Here is a 15,038-nt window from a genome sequence, read left to right as displayed (position 1 = left end):
GAGAGAGTGTTGTACATGAAAAAGTTGCGCCTCGTCGATACCTTTCCAACGCCGTATCATTTGCACCGTTTCTATGAGTGGTTTGAAAAAATCATGAAAATACGTTGGATGTCAATCCTTGGCCATAGCATCATTTTCAAAATTCATTTAAAACCATGAGGAATCTCAAAACATATCCAACATATGAAAGTTGAACCTATTCCATAGCTTTCGAAAGCCATATCACATGTCTCATTTTGACAAACGGTTAAAAAAGTACAACGAAAACCGTACTTTCGGGACCCTGATCCTAGACATACAGATCTAGCATGTAACACGTCATATAGCTTTGCAGCCTCATGCACGGTACAATGGGTGCCACCTTACCTTGGATGGACCGGGCTCACGTCTATGATTATGGCACTAGCATCCATATGTCAAAGAACCTGGATCGACATGACTAGTTATTCACCCAAGTGGAACAACCGTACACGGACAGGCATATGTAACCTAGCAATGCATGTGTCGGTCATCACCGTGTGTAGACGAGTGCTACGGTGACAGAAATCTCCTATCGTCTCTTCAGCTTGCATTGGTTTTTCCCTTGAAGAGGAAAGGGCGATGCAGCACATGAGAAGTTAGTATTTCCCTTAGTTTGAGAACCAACGTATCAATCCAGTAGGAGAATCTCGTCAAGTCCAGAGTACCTGCACAAACACAAAAGAGCTTGCACCCAACGCTATAAAGGGATTGTCAATCCGTTCAAGATTGATTGCAAAGTGATATCTGAAGGCGGAAAGTGCAACGAAGAAAAAGTGTAAGGCTGAAAATATGGTGTGAAGTAGACCCGGGGGCCATAGTGTTGACTAGATGCTTCTCTGAAAATAGCAAATATTACGGTGGGTGAACGAATTACTGTCGAGCAATTTATAGAACCGCGCAAAGTCATGACGATATCTAAGGCAATGATCATACATATAGGCATCACGTCCGAGACAAGTAGACCGGTACTTTCTGCATCTACTACTATTACTCAACACATCGACCGCTATCCAGCATGCATCTAGTGTATTGAGTTCATGACGAATAGAGTAACGCCTTAAGCAAGATGACAAGATGTAGAGGGATAAACTCAAACCAATGATGAAAACCCCATCTTTGTACCCTTGATGGCAACAACCCGATACATGCCTCGCTACCCATTCTGTCACTGGGTGAGGTCACCGCACGGTATGAACCCAAAACCAAGCACTTCTCCCATTGCAAGAATCATAGATCAAGCTGGCCAAACAAAACCCACAACTCGAAGAAAATTACAAGGATATGAAATCATGCATAAGAGAGATCAGAAGAAACTTTAAATAAGATTCATAGATAATCTGATCATAAATCCAAAATTCATCGGATCTCGACAAACACAACGCAAAACAAGATTACATCGAATAGATCTCCATGAAGATCATGGAGAACTTTGTATTGAAGATCCAAGAGAGAGAAGAAGCCATCTAGCTACTAGCTATGGACCAATAGGTCTATGGTGAACTACTCACGCATCATCGGCGAGGTCATGGTGTTGAGGAAGAAGCCCTTCGTATCTGAATCTCCCCTCCGGTAGGGCACCGGAACGTGCCATAGATGGGATCTTGCGGAGACAGAATCTTGCGGCGGTGGAAAAGTACTTTTGATGATCTCCTGATTTTTTCTGGAATTTTTGGGAATATATAGGCGAAAGAACGAGGGCAGAGGTGGCCCACAGAGCCCACAAGCCTGGGTGGCGCGGGCCCCCTGGCCGCGGCTAGGGGGCTTGTGGGGTCCCTGGTGGCGCCCTGCCTTGGTTCTCAAGTTGCCCGATCTTCTTCTGTTTCGGAAAAAATATTTTTGGAAGTTTCGTTCCATTTGGACTCCGTTTAAAATCCTCCTCTGAAAGGGGTCAAAAACACGGAAAAAACAGGAACTGGCACTTGGCACTAAGTTAATAAGTTAGTCCCAAAAAGATATAAAAGGCATACAAAACATCCAAAGTTTGACAGGATAATAGCATGAAACCATAAAAAATTATAGATACGTTGGAGACGTATGAAGCATCCCCAAGCTTAACTCCTACTCGTCCTCGAGTAGGGAAGTGATAAAGACTAAATTTTTGATGTGGAATGCTACCTAACATAGTTATCCATTGTAACTTCTTTCACATGACATGAATGTTCAGATCCGTAAGATTCAAAACAATAGTTTGCTATTGACATGAAAACAATAATACTTGTCGGTCAAAAAAAACAATAATACATCAAGCAAACTAGTAAGGTAATCATGAACTTTCAAAATAACAAGCACTACTGGAAAACAGTTTTTTGCCATCTGCCTAGTCTTTGCCGTCTGCTAGCTGACGGCAAAGACACTCTTTGCCATCAGCTTCAGCAAAACTGACGGCAAAGAACTGGCTGATGGCAAAGAAGGTCTTTGGAAGAAGTCAACTCTTTGCCGTCTTCCGCAGACGGCAAAGAAGGGGCCAGCAGACGGCAAAGAAGCTCATCTGGCCGAGGGAACCTTAGGTCAAACTACTCCCTTCTTTGCCGTCTGCTGGTTGATGGCAAAGATGCCAGAGGCAGACGGCAAAGAGTATAGACCCCTTTGCCGTCCGCCAGCAGACGACAAAGGTCTTGAATCTAGTAACGGTTGTCCCGCCCCCACCGCGGACCTCTCTCTCTCTCAAACGGCCCCTCCCTCTCCCTCCCCTCCCCCGACGCCCAACGCCGCCACCACAATCGCCCGGCCACCCCCGGCGCCGCCCAGTGCCCCTGGTGCCGCCCCCGAAGCCCCACAACCCCCCCGGCGCCCCCTGGTGCCGCCCCTGAAGCCCCACCTCCGGTGCCCCGTGGTTCCCCTGGTGCGGCCCCGCTGCCCCACCCTCGGCGCCCCTGGTGCCGCCCCCGCAGCCCCACCGCCGGCACCGCCGGCCCAGCCACTGCCCCACAGGCCTCGGCGCCGCCCCCGCAGCCCCACTGCCGGTAAGGCCATCTACCCCCGCCCCCTTGTTCTTTATTTTTTGATTTTTTATTGTTTGGTATTTAGTTTTTTGGAATTAGATTATAACTACCGGCATGATTTTTTATTGTTGTTGTAGTAGTTGTTCTTGTTATTGTAGTTGTTGTTGTTATTGTAGTTGTTGTGGCATATATAGTTTAGTTGGTAGGTTAGTTAATTAGTAGTTTTAGTGGTAGTTTAGTTAGTTGGTAAATTTAGTTAGTTAATTAGTAGATTTAGTAGGTAGTTTAGTGGTAGATTTTTTTTTGTTATTTAGTGGTAGCTAGAATATTTTTTAGTTACTTAGTGGTAGATTCTGTTTTTGTTATTTTTTTCCTGTTTAGTGCTATCTAGGTTTAGGAAAGGTTTAGTTAGCTTCGTTAGTTAGGTTAGTTAGTTAGTTAGCTTAATAGAAAGAATAGGAAGAAGAAGAAGAGGAGGAGGAGGAGAAGAGGAGAAGAGGAGGAGGAGAAGAAGAAGAAGAAGAAGAAGAAGAAGAAGAAGAAGAGGAGGAGGAGGAGGAGAAGACAAAAATAAGAAGGAGAAGAAGAAAAGAAGAAGAAAAGAAGAAGAGATGAAGAAGAGAAGAAGAGAAGAAGAATACCTTCTCCTCCTTCTCATTCTTCTCCTCCTTCTCCTCCTCCTCCTTCTCCTTCTTCTTGATTTCTTCTTCTTCTTCTCCTCCTCATCTTTCTTCTCCTCTATCTTATTCTCCTTACCTTATTTTCCCCAACAATGAGATAATTAGCCCATTTAGCTAAAAAAATGGCCATTCTTCTCCTCTTTCATGTTATCCTGGCTTTAATTAACCTAACAATGACATAATTAGCCCATTTAGCTCCAAATACCATAATAAGCTCAAAATGGCATAAGAACCTTGGTTACCTCATTAATATTATATACTTAGCTTGTTTTCCTCTAAAATGGGATAATTAGCCCATTTAGCTCAAAAAAGACATAATTAGGTAATTTAGCTCCAACAAGAGGAGAAGAGGAGAAGAAATAGGCAAAATGAAAAGAAAGAAGAAGAAGAAGAAGAAGGAGAAGGAGGAGGACGAGGACGAGGACGAGGAGAAGGCCAAGGACCTTCTATCCTTCTCCTCCTCCTCCTTCTCCTCCTCCTCCTCCTTCTTGATTTCTTCTTCTTCTCCTCCTCCTCCTCTTTCTTCTCCTCTTTCATATTATCCTTGCTTTAGTTAACCCAACAATGGCATAATTAGCCCATTTAGCTCCAAAATACCATAATAAGCTCAAAATGGCATAAGAACCTTCGTTAGCTCATTAATATTATATACTTAGCTAGTTTTCCTCTAAAATGGGATAATTAGCCCATTTAGCTCAAAAAAGACATAATTAGGTAATTTAGCTCCAACAAGAGGAGAAGAGGAGAAGAAATAGGCAAAATGAAAAGAAAGAAGAAGAAGAAGAAGAAGAAGAAGAAGAAGAAGGAGGAGGAGGAGAAGGCCAAGGACCTTCTATCCTTCTCCTCCTCCCTCTCCTTCTTGATTTCTTCTTCTTCTCCTCCTCCTCCTCTTTCTTCTCCTCTTTCATATTATCCTTGCTTTAATTAACCCAACAATGACATAATTAGCCCATTTAGCTCCAAAATACCATAATAAGCTAAAAATGGCATAAGAACCTTGGTTAGCTCATTAATATTATATACTTAGCTAGTTTTCCTCTAAAATGGGATAATTAGCCCATTTAGCTCAAAAAAGACATAATTAGGTAATATAGCTTCAACAAGAGGAGAAGAGGAGAAGAAATAGGCAAAATGAAAAGAAAGAAGAAGAAGAAGAAGAGAAGAAGAAGAAGAGAAGAAGGAGAAGGAGGAGGAGGAGGAGGAGGAGGAGGAGGAGGAGAAGGCCAAGGACCTTCTAGTCCTTCTCCTCCTCCTCCTTCTCCTCCTTCTTCTTGATTTATTCTTCTTCTCCTCCTCCTCCTATTTATTCTCCTCTTTCATATTATCCTTGCTTTAATTTCCGCAACAATGACATAATTAGCCCATTTAGCTCCAAAATGCCATAATAACCTCAAAATGGCATAAGAACCTTGGTTAGTTCACGAATATTATATACTTAGCTTGTTTTCCTCTAAAATGACATAATTGGAATATTTGTGTTGATCGGGTGGATTTACATGTGATAGTTGTCTCGTCGCTGTGAGGTCTGCTGTGCGAAAACCTGCCCGTGCGTTGTACGAGCTCCGCCCCTCCATTCATGGGTCAGTACAAATTTCATCTCCTCCCCGCCCCTTCATTTACTGTGGCTCGGTTTCCGGATGAAACTTTCTAGATTTAGGTAATTCAATTAATTTATCAGTATGCGTGACCAGTATGCGTCTCCCGTTCGAAAGGGCGACATCTATAAATATGCATGTCTTTGCATATTTATAACCGCCATCCTTTCGAATTGTCCAACATTATCCATGGACATCCGAGTATGTGTAGATTGGGTTCGTTTTCCCGTATGCTGTGCTCTGGATCCGATGCGGAATTTCGTCAGTGCCTCCCTGTTGCTCTCCGGATGCACATCCTCTCTGTTTATTGCGGAGACGTGTATCAGGAGAACAACGTGGAGGTGCTGTCGAAATTTTGTGTTGGATCCGGAGCAGAGCATGGGAAAACGAACCCAATCTACACATACTCGGTTGGGATTAGGACCTATCTATACCTATTAGCGTGTAGGTTGCTTGGACGTAATAAAAATGGCGAACCTGATTAACCGATGAATATAAATGCTAAATTATATATAAATATATTTCTTCTGTCTTTAGTAGCTACGCAAGATGAGTGATCGTGCGTGGATGTATACCGGTCACCCAAGTCAGAAAGAGATGACAAAAGAATGGTTTTTAAAAACAAAGGAATTTGTGAAAGCCGCATTCGGAAATGGCCAGGAAAGAAACTATTGCCCCTGTCCTGGATGCGACAACTATAAAAAGACGACAGAGGCTGTAATGATTAAACACCTGGAGAGGAGGGGTTTTAAGCCTAATTATACGGTGTGGACATTTCATGGTGAGCCTATACAACGCACAAGAGCTGAGGTGGTCCGTCGTCGCACTGACGAGCATGGTACCGGGATCGAAGACATGGTGCAAGAATTTGATGATGCTCGTGATTCGGAAGATGAGATGGAGGAATCTGCAAAGGCCTTTTATGAAATGTAGGAGTCTTCAAAACGTCCTCTCCATGAGCACACTGAGCTCTGTCAGCTGGATGCAATTGCACAAGTAATGGCTCTGAAGGCTCAGTTCAACTTGGGAAGAGAATGCTACGACGCGATGATGACACTATTTGGACGTTTCCTACCCAAAGGCCATGTCATGCCTGCAAACCTGTACCAGTGGACAAAATACTTCGTGTACTTAAGATGCCCTATCAGAAGATAGATGCATGTGAGAAAGGATGTGTCTTATTTAGGAAGGAGTATGCACACTTAGACTATTGTCCCAATTGCGAGTCTTGCAGGTATCTTGTGGTAGACAACGGTATGTGTGAGAAGAGGCAGACCAAAATCGCAGTTAGTGTTCTTCGGTATATGCCAATCGTACCAAGACTTCAACGTCTTTTCATGGTCGAAGAGACAGCCAGACAAATGACATGGCACAAATTGGGCAAAAGAACCGAACTAGATGCGGATGGGAATAAGATGATGGTACACACATCGGATGGGGAAGCATGGAAACATTTCGATGGATTGCATCAGGATAAAGCGGAAGATCCAAGGAATCCTTGAGTCTGCGCCGCCACAGATGGTTTTAATCCCTTCGGCATGACGGCAACCCAATACAGTTGTTGGCCTGTATTTGTCATTCCACTCAATCTCCCCCCCCCCCCCGGGCAGATTATGCAAAGAAAGAACATATTTCTGACGTTGATAATTCCAGGGCCCAATTATCAGGGGAAGAATATGAATGTGTACCTGCAACCGCTTAAGGACGAATTGGAAGAAGCTTGGTAAAATGGGGTCAAGACATACGATGCCGCTAGAAAAGAAAACTTCAAAATGCATGTGTGGTACATGTACTCTATGCGTGACTTGCCAGCATATGCGCTATTCTCTGGATGGTGTGTGCATGGAAGGTTCCCGTGCCCCCAATGCAAGGCAGCTCTTCAGTTTCATTGGTTGCAGGAGGGTCGGAAGTATTCTTGCTTTGGCTTGCATAGATAGTTCCTGGATCCTGACCATCAGTTCAGAAAAGACAAGAAGAACTTTACCAAAGGTAAAGTGGTCAAAAACTTGGCACCACCTGCGTTCACAGGCCAACAGATCCTGGATCAGTTAAACGCCCTCGAGCCTGATCCAGAGCGTCCAGGGTATTTCAAGGGGTATAATTCAAAACACGCCTGGACTCACAAGCCATGCTTCTGGGATCTTCCTTACTTCAAAGACCTCCTTCTTCCACACAATATCGACATGATGCACACTGAAAAGAATATCGGAGAGGCTATTTTTGGTACATTGTTCGACATAGATGGGAAGACAAAGGATAATATTAAGGCTAGAGTCGATCAAGAGACACTATGTCATAGACCGTTACAAAACATGCGAGAAGGAAAAGGAAAGCAGAAGTGGTCGAAGCCAAAGGCCTGGTTCAATCTTGGAAGGCCAGCTATGAGGGAAATTATCTTGTGGGTGAAAATGCACTTGATGTTCCCCGATGGGTATGCAGCGAATCTAAAGAGGGAAGCGAGTCTTGAAAAATTAAAAATCTTTGGTTCAAGAGTCATGATTGGCACATATGGCTAGAGCGGGTAATGCCGGTGATGTTACGTGGCTTTATTCCTGAGGATGAATGGCTAGTACTGGCGGAGCTGAGCTATTTCTTCCGTGTTCTTTGTGCGAAATAATTGTCGCCTGGCGTGGTATAATACATGGAGGAGTTTGCACCGGAGTTGTTGTGCAAGTTAGAGAAGATCTTTCCACCGGGCTTCTTTAATCCAAAGCAGCATTTAATTTTATATCTACCGACTGAGGCAAGATTGGGTGGGCCCGTGCAAGATCGTTGGTGCTATGCAAGTGAGAGGATCCAGAAGACCCTTCGAGCTAAATGTAAAAATAAGCATAGAATTGAAGCATCGATGGCTGAGGCATTCATTAGTGAGGAGGTGGCAAACTTTGTGAAAGCACACTACGAAGACAAAAATCATCATTTGCATAATCTGAAGCCTCGGCACAATGATGCAAACCCTAAAAAGGTGGGTCCAACCTCAGCCTATTCAAAGGGAAGCTCGCACCAGCCGGTGCTTCGAAACCAATAACGTTGGATGTCGAAAATGGCGGAACATTTCATTGTATATCTTCACCAACCTAACAGAAGTGCGGCCGTATATCGAGTGAGTTCTCGGCACATCTTCCCGTAACTTCTAATTCATTTGAACTTCTCTTATTCCCGGATATTTCAAACAGCCGTTACGTCACCAAATTCTTGGATGGAGCGGTGATCGAAAATGATTCCGTCGAAGAGTATGAGCTTCTGTCAAAGACAGGAGGCGGCTATCCCGATTTCATCTCTTGGTTCAAACAAACGGTAATTAGTAATAATGGACCATTTCATTTCTTGGTCTATCTTGCGGCTAATGCAACAATCGTTTCGTATTAAACTTGTAGGCTAATTCAGAGTCTATGGACGCCGAATTGAGACAAGTCGCTAATGGTTTTTACTATAAGGTCCGTTCATTTGAGAAATACAACATCAACGGGTATCTCTTTCGTACCTTTGGCAAAGAGCTATCTATGCCCGACCAGAAATCTACAAATTGTGGTGTCTCTGCTATCGGCGAAGGTGTTATCGAGTATTATGGAAGAGTTGAAGCAATTTATGAACTTCAATTCTATGGTGAAAACCCACCGAATGTCGTAGTCTTCAAATGTTATTGGTTCTAGCCAAAGAAGACTAGAAGGACTCATGAACATATAGGACTAGTCGAAATCAATCCAAACACCCATTTAGATGTTCTCGATGTCTATATTATGGCTCAACAGGCGACCCAAGTTTTCTATCTACCGTGGGCATGCCAAACGGATAAGAATCTGGAAGGTTGGTATGTTGTTTATGAAGTGCCGCCACATGTCAGACCACCTCTCCCAAATGAACAGGATTATGAACCTCACATTAACCCAGACACATATGATGGAGAATTCTTCCAAGAAACTCGTCTTTCCAAGAAACGTTTCAAGAACCGCCGTGCTTCATCCAAGAACATGGAAGTAGACAGCGACAATGAATCCAACTCCAGCCCTGAGCCGGAACCAGAAGACCTGGAACTCGTAGAGGTTACTGATGCGGATGACCTGTCAATGCTTCAACGATTAAAGGAAGGCCTTTCACAACTTCACGCCGTTGAACCCGATGAGCACGTCATTCATGAAGAGATGCGTGATAGTGATGATGATGATGCATTTATTGATGATGATTATTAGTTTGTAAGATTCACAACTTAAATTATATATTTTTTAATCTTTATTATTCATGTACATATTATTATTCATGTCAGTCATTCAATTTTTTTATGTTGTACTAATTTATTTTAATCTTTATCATGGCAGGTGTTGAAAGATGATGGGCGCGGGTCCAGAGCGCTCGACGGGTTCTTCCAGGCGCCCCGCACGAGGGGTGGTACTTCCCTTCCACCCCTATCTCTCTGTAGAGCCTTGGCAGACAGTCTTTCGACACCAGCCGTGGGTTCTTCTTCATCGGCGGCATTGCCCATTGGGAGAGGTGATGGTCGGGTAGGGAAGAAGGGGAAGGGTACAGGGAGAGGTGGTGGCCGCGGAAGATCCAGGAGGACTGTTGAGCCGTCCTCGCCACCACCACCAGCTCATTCACCCGAGCATAGGACTAGTATGGTCGACCCGTTTGCGGAGGAGGCTATGGGGACTCCGGTCTAGGAGCCTGGTGTTCACGGGCATTCGTCCCATGAGACTCCGGTCCAGGAGCAGCCTCGGGTCGAGGTGCATTCGGCCCAGGAGCAGCCGGAGGAGACTACGGTTCCGGAGGCTTCACCCGACGTGGAGAGGCCCGGATGGGAGCCTTGGCCGGATCGTACCGAGTTGCCGGATTGGACCGAGGGTCCGGGTGGCTCAGGGGGCGGGGATGAGCTTACGGATAGTGAGGGCGATGTGTAGGTGGACGGGGCCACCGTGTACAAGCATGGTAGTACACGTCTCCCGGTCGCCCTGGCTACCTGCGAGCAGAGGCCGGTGATTAAACCTAAAGGAGATAGGTAAGTACATTTACCCTTTTTTTAGCTTTTGCCTTCAAGTTTGTTCAAATATCTAATGCGCTGACCTTATCATACTACAGGGGATGGGTACACCCTCTTGGAGTCCGCAGGCCAAACTCCGTCCTTGGTGTGCTTTGCCGGACAAATTTCCCGGGGTTTGTCACGTTGCCTGGTGAGGGTCAGGTTCCTACACTAGGATTTACCTGGGAGCACTACCAGGCTGCGCAGGCCCCGCCGGAGGAGATTATAGATGGTGTCTTGTGCCACAGGAGGGCCGAGATGGTGATCAAGAGCTTCTCGGTAAATTATCCTTTTACAGAATCTAAAATTAACAATATAGCTAATTATTGTACTAATCGGTGTTTTCACGTTTGATTGCAGACCTTGTATAGGTGTGAGGATGGATATGAGGAGGAGGCGGCCAGGGTTCTCGAGGTCGAGTGTAGGCGGTTACTACAGAACTTGCGCCACGAGGCTCGGCCGCAGGCTATTCGAGATTACTACGCCATGCGTGGTATTAAGAAGCAGAAGAAGGATTGCCGCGGAAAGTTTCTGAAGAAGGAGCAATACATGAAGGTAATTACCTATTCTTAAGTCCTTCTACGTAGTTTTCTTGATTTCATTCATAGGCGTAGCGCTGAAAATTCTTTCTAATAACTTACAGGTGCCCCCGAGATGGTGTGCGGATAAGATGGATTGTTGGGAGGCGTTGGTTGATGAGTGGTGCACAGGCAGCTGGCAAGCCATCCACGAGAATGCGAAGGATCGGCGTAGCCAAATGGTTGGTGTGCCACACCATCAAGGCAGTGCCAACTTACTTCAGTTTGGACGAAACTGGGTATGTGATTTGCTTCATGATTCATGCAATTCATTCTTGATGCTAATATTTTGTTCCTCTCTTTTAGGCGCATCACAATAAGACTAAGATGCCACACTTGTACGACCTTTATGGCATGGCCCATACTGCCTCGTACAAGAAGGCGAAGGCATTCTCTGAGTCTGACCTGGATGATCCCAATAACTTCACCAACATATCATCCCACCAGAAGCTCGTGGCATACAAGGACGCGGGGAAGGCTACGAAAGGGGATGACTTTAACCCTAGCCAGGAACCTTTGGATCCAGAGCTGGTGATGATATCTGGTGGCGGGAGGACCCATGGCTTGATAGCCATTGGAGATGGGATAATACGTTGTCCACTCACTCTTCCGGAGATCAAGGCGCGCCAGTCGAGCAGATGTCCTGAGATAATGCCTCGTCCACGGCCAGTCGAACTTGCCATCGAGGTTAGTTGTACGGACTAAGAACACTTTCATCCATTTCATTATGTGTGTCACCATAGATCATTATTGTGGTAACGAGGACTGGTGTTTCAGGCTGCTCTTCAGAAAGAGAGAGCGGCAAACCAGGCTGCTCTTGAGAAAGAGAGATTGGCAAGCCAGGCTGCTCTTTAGGCTGCTCTTGACGAGAGGGACGAGACCACGACACGATTGCTTGAGGAGGAGAGGGCCCGGAATGAGGCGGGTCAACGGGCCCTGTACGAGCTTTTTGTGGTATGTTTTTTTTCACATTAGCCAAATCATGTGTGTAATGTCTGTTTCAATACTAACTAATACGACCCACTCTTCAGGTACTGTGCGAGAAGAGCGGTCAAGTCCCTCCGCCGATGCCCGTCTTCTCTTCGATTGGCACGGTGAGTTTCATTATAAACTAGTATTAATACTTGAGTGTCATCATGCTAACTAAGACATTGCAAAATATCTTTTCTGCAGAATAACTCCCGAGCGGCATCGCACGACCCTTCTCCAGCTCAACCGTCTCCAAACGAAGCCACCGCGAGCAACCATGGTGTTTCTCCTCCTTGATGACCACCACGGTAAGTTTCTCCTCCAAACTTAGCTTGTTTTCCTCTAAAATGAGATAGTTAGCCCATTTAGCTCCAAAAAGACATAATTAGGTAATTTAGCTCCAACAAGAGGAGAAGAAATAGGAAAAATGAAAAGAAAGAAGAAGAAGAAGAAGAGAAGAAGGAGAAGGAGGAGAAGGAGGAGGAGGAGGAGAAGGAGGAGGAGGAGGAGGAGGAGAAGGAGGAGAAGGCCAAGGACCTTCTAGTCCTTCTCCTCCTCCTCCTTCTCCTCCTTGATTTCTTCTTCTTATCCTCCTCCTCCTCTTTCTTCTCCTCTTTCATATTATCCTTGCTTTAATTTCCCCAACAATGACATAATTAGTCCATTTAGCTCTAAAATACCATAATAAGCTCAAAATGGCATAAGAACCTTGGTTAGCTCAAAAAAGACATAATTAGGTAATTTAGCTCCAACAAGAGCAGAAGAGGAGAAGAAATAGGCAAAATGAAAAGAAAGAAGAAGAAGAAGAAGAGAAGAAGGAGAAGGAGGAGGAGGAGGAGGAGGAGGAGGAGAAGGCCAAGGACCTTCTATCCTTCTCCTCCTCCTCCTTCTCCTCCTCCTCCTTCTTGATTTGTTTTTCTTCTCCTCCTCCTCCTCTTTCTTCTCATCTTTCATATTATCCTTGCTTTAATTAACCCAACAATGACATAATTAGCCCATTTAGCTCCAAAATACCATAATAAGCTCAAAATGGCATAAGAACCTTGGTTAGCTCAGTAATATTATATACTTAGCTAGTTTTCCTCTAAAATGGGATAATTAGCCCATTTAGCTCAAAAAAGACATAATTAGGTAATTTAGCTCCAACCAGAGGAGAAGAGGAGAATAAATAGGAAAAATGAAAAGAAAGAAGAAGAAGAAGAAGAAGAAGAGAAGAAGGAGAAGGAGGAGGAGGAGGAGAAGGCCAAGGACCTTCTATCCTTCTCCTCCTCCTCCTTCTTGATTTCTTTTTCTTCTCCTCCTCCTCCTCTTTCTTCTCCTCTTTCATATTATCCTTGCTTTAATTAACCCAACAATGACATAATTAGCCCATTTAGCTCCAAAATACCATAATAAGCTCAAAATGGCATAAGAACCTTGGTTAGCTCAGTAATATTATATACTTAGCTAGTTCTCCTCTAAAATGGGATAATTAGCCCATTTAGCTCAAAAAAGACATAATTAGGTAATTTAGCTCCAACAAGAGGAGAAGTGGAGAAGAAATAGGCAAAATGAAAAGAAAGAAGAAGAAGAAGAAGAAGAGAAGAAGAAGGAGGAGGAGGAGGAGGAGGAGGAGAAGGCCAAGGTCCTTCTATCCTTCTCCTCCTCCTCTTTCTCCTCCTCCTCCTCCTTCTCCTCCTCCTCCTCCTTCTTGATTTATTCTTCTTCTCCTCCTCCTCCTCTTTCTTCTCCTCTTTCATATTATCCTTGCTTTAATTAACCCAACAATGACATAATTAGCCCATTTAGCTCGAAAATACCATAATAAGCTCAAAATGGCATAAGAACCTTGGTTAGCTCATTAATATTATATACTTAGCTTGTTTTCCTCTAAAATGGGATAATTAGCCCATTTAGCTCAAAAAAGACATAATTAGGTAATTTAGCTCCAATAAGAGGAGAAAAGGAGAAGAAATAAGCAAAATGAAAAGAAAGAAGAAGAAGAAGAGAAGAAGGAGAAGGACGAGGAGGACGAGGACGAGAAGGCCAAGGAGCTTCTAGTCCTTATCCTCCTCCTCCTTCTCCTACTTCTCCTCATTCTTCTTGATTTCTTCTTCTTCTCCTCCTCCTCCTCTTTCTTCTCCTCTTTCATATTATCCTTGCTTTAATTAACCCAACAATGACATAATTAGCCCATTTAGCTCCAAAATGGCATAACAACCTCAAAATGGCATAAGAACCTTGGTTAGCTCATGAATATTATATACTTAGCTTGTTTTCCTCTAAAATGGGATAATTAGCCCATTTAGCTCAAAAAAGACATAATTAGGTAATTTAGCTCCAACAAATGATATATAGTTCACCACACATATACTTAGCTTGTTTTCCGCTAAAAATGAGATAATTAGCTGAAAAACATCATATTTTGTTCTTCTTCTAACTTTCTTATTCACATTTTTGCAGATTGGATATACTACATGCATGGAAACTTGCATTCATGGAGTTGAACAATGTCAATGGATGAACTTTATATTTATATCATCTAGTTTTCATTTGAGTTGATGAACAATGTCGAACTATATGTATATGTATATATGGATAAACAGTGCAATACTTGGTATGTTGGTTCTTTGGATATATGGGGATGTACATTGGTGAATCATATATGTGTGGTGAATTATATATATGTGTTGGCAAGTATATGTGTGGTGAACTATATATCATATATGTGTGGTGAATTATATAAATGTGCTATCAAATATAAATATATATATATATATGTGTTGTGAAATAATATGAAACAAAAAACAGGTACTATATGGGCTCTTTGCCGTCTACTAGCTGATGGCAAAGACCTGTGCCATTAGCTGGCAGATGGCAAAGGTGCCACATGGCACCCAGCTGTGCATCCTGGGGTGTCTATGTAGGCTCTTTGCCGTCTGCCTCCAGGGTGGGCAGACGACAAAGAAGAGGGAACAGAGGAGGGGGGGAGGAGGAGGCAGACGGCAAAGAGTGGAGAGAGGGGGAGGGGAGGAGCAGGCAGACGGCAAAGATGGACGGGGAGGCAGACAACAAAGATGCAGGGGGAGGGGAGGGGAGGAGAAGGCAGACGACAAAGAGGGACGGGGAGGCAGATGGCAAAGATGGAGGGGGAGGCCGACAGCAAAGCCTCCGTTAACCCCTAACGGAGGCAACGCGTGTCGGCTGCCTTCTCGAGCACTTTGCCGACTGCTCCTAAGGAAAGCTGACGGCAAAGAGCT

Source organism: Hordeum vulgare, chromosome 3H (genome assembly GCF_904849725.1).
Source record: "Hordeum vulgare subsp. vulgare chromosome 3H, MorexV3_pseudomolecules_assembly, whole genome shotgun sequence".
Lineage (NCBI taxonomy): Eukaryota > Viridiplantae > Streptophyta > Magnoliopsida > Poales > Poaceae > Hordeum > Hordeum vulgare.
This window is presented reverse-complemented; position numbering follows the sequence as displayed.